Here is a 2,433-nt window from a genome sequence, read left to right as displayed (position 1 = left end):
ATGTTTTGTAAACGCCTAGCTTGTCATATAAAGGGTATTCGTCTTCTGCCAACCCTACTTTTCCAGATTACTATGTATTGAATGCTTACAAAACTATATCTGACGAGTAATTTGTATTACAGGGGAATTTAAGCAGTGCTCAAAAATATGCAATTAAATTATAATCAATTCTTGAAACTAAATGTTTGCTCTTGTGAATATGCAACCAAAGTTTATATACAAAGACGGAGGAATGAAACAAAAGTTAGGCATTATTAGATGTTAAAAATTAGTAACAATGTGCACACAGTACGCTCTCGAAAACTTGAACTATTCAAGCCTAAAATTTTTACTTCGTTTAATAATGTTGAACTTTTTAAGATTAATGCATATAGTATATATAGAGCAACAGTATTCCAACGCTCTAACCGGAGTGTACTTTTTCAATCGAACACTGTGATTATATAATTGTGTATGTATTTTACTTTTCTAATTTGGTAGCACTCTTTTAGTGACATATGTGAAACAAAACTTTTACCCAACGATCCAACTAAGGATCATTTTCTACCGAAATGGTTTTTCTATTGTAACATATAGCAGCTACATTTTACATCGACTTTCCTTCGGCAAAATTTTTCGGAAGCATACGCCACTGCTTTTTGGAAAATGCGGTGCGGACTATCATTTTTGAGTGTCATTCAAGAGAGCAAATCAAAGAATGACACTCAAAAATGAGAATTTGAACCTTTGAATGACACGCAGCCTCATTCAAAAGCTTATTTTAGCATGGTTGCACTAACATACAGCGTGCGAAACACACTTACAGCGTGCGTAAACAACCTTATTCTTTAAAAATTTTGCTTGAATAAAAACTCTTGAATGTGAGCATGTTCAAGTTCGATCGCCAGAATAAATTTGAGCACGAGAGAGCGTAATTTGAGTGACATTCAAAAATGATAGTGTGCACCGCGCTTTAGTGTGACACAAACCGTAAATTCTGATTTGTGATATAAAACGTTTGTGCTTATAGGCATGACCATACTATAAACCGATAAGACTTCGAATAATATCTTAAATTAAGTTGAAGCTATGGGCATTCTAACAATACAGTGCCATCTCTGTTCAGACGTGTAATTTCTCATATTGATAATACGAGTAAGAATTGACCAGCAATGTCATGCAATTTGTTATCAGTTGGTTTGTTTTTGTAAGGTTCCGCATGGGTTTGTGTTTGTAGACATGATCATACATACAAGAATCTGATGTTGTGAGAATTTTTGAGTAGGAAATTTAAATTGTGTTATTTTTGACAAGGTTCAGTCAATCTGTTAAAACAAAAACTTGATCGAAAACTCAATTACTAATATGTCTTTTTTTAAGTTAAAGATTCGGCTCTTAAAAAGCTAATTACTTTGAATATTATGTGCACATATTTTTAAATAAGTAAGCTTAGCAATATACTAACCAATTTTTAACAAAAATATGTAAATTCCACAAAAAATTTTAAATATAAAATAATTTTAAAAATTTTGACTATAATCATGTGCCTAAATTTATAAGTTAGTTACTGAAACTTTGTTGCAAATAGTGGAAGACCTGATACTTTTAAAAAACATTTTTTCAAAAGATTGTGCGTTTTAACAGAACATTAAAAAATTTTAATATCAAGCCATCTTCTCACTTTCAGAAATGGAGCCACACGGAAACCAAGTTCTCTTTGTCTGTTTGGTTGCTCTGGTATATATGAACCATGCAGAACCTCGCTATCGTCGGCACACTTTCCGAACCCTGCATCCAACTCAACGTATGTTTTTGATTGCTAGGTTTCTTTGTATACTTGTGAACGCTATTGGCTACGTTCAAATATTCAAGAGTTTGAATGAATGAACTGACTGCACCAGTTGATCTTCAACAGTTTTGGGTAATTGTCAAGTAACCATTAAGCTCTGGAAGTGCTGTGTATTTGCTGCTGAAAATGCACTACGTAAACTAAAGAACCGCAAAATTATCAGCAGACTCAACAGATGTCTGCGGTATGGTGAAAATAGGGTCTGACATTTGCTATCAAAAGAAAAATTTTTCATGATTTTTATCCAAATTATTTAGTGATAAATAAACACTAATCAGATACGAGGCACAATTTACTCTTTCTATTTTGTTTGTATTTGTTTTTCCTATTAGTTTATGTCCAAAAAATCTATTGAGAGATTCTTATTTAAGATACAGTGTTTTCTTTTTAATAAATTTAAGACAGCTATTCGTTACCGTAGACTAGTCGGTCTCACCCACTTCTTAAACCAAGTAAAGCATGTTATTATTAAATTATTTCTTGTTTTTGGGAGGCAACGAAATTCCACTTTTAAGTGTTGAAAACCTATTGCAGTTATTCGGAGTCAGTGCATGGTGTCACAACACATGATCACCAACTCTTTCTTTGACTGGAAAATTGATGGT

At 32.7% G+C, this 2,433-nt stretch overlaps 1 long non-coding RNA gene across 1 annotated transcript; it reads left to right on the top strand.

Moving 5' to 3' along the window:
* Positions 1-1,497: 1,497 nt before the first annotated feature.
* Positions 1,498-2,123, top strand: LOC119661916. The gene is made up of 2 exons (XR_005250635.1): positions 1,498-1,609; positions 1,667-2,123. It is a non-coding gene; the product is annotated as an uncharacterized LOC119661916 (long non-coding RNA).
* The last annotated feature ends 310 nt before the right edge of the window (positions 2,124-2,433 follow it).

The sequence above is a fragment of the Teleopsis dalmanni genome, chromosome X, assembly GCF_002237135.1.
Source record: "Teleopsis dalmanni isolate 2A chromosome X, ASM223713v2, whole genome shotgun sequence".
NCBI classification, from domain to species: Eukaryota; Metazoa; Arthropoda; class Insecta; order Diptera; family Diopsidae; genus Teleopsis; species Teleopsis dalmanni.
Note: the sequence above shows the minus strand (reverse complement) of the source record. Positions and strands in the feature narration are given on the sequence as shown.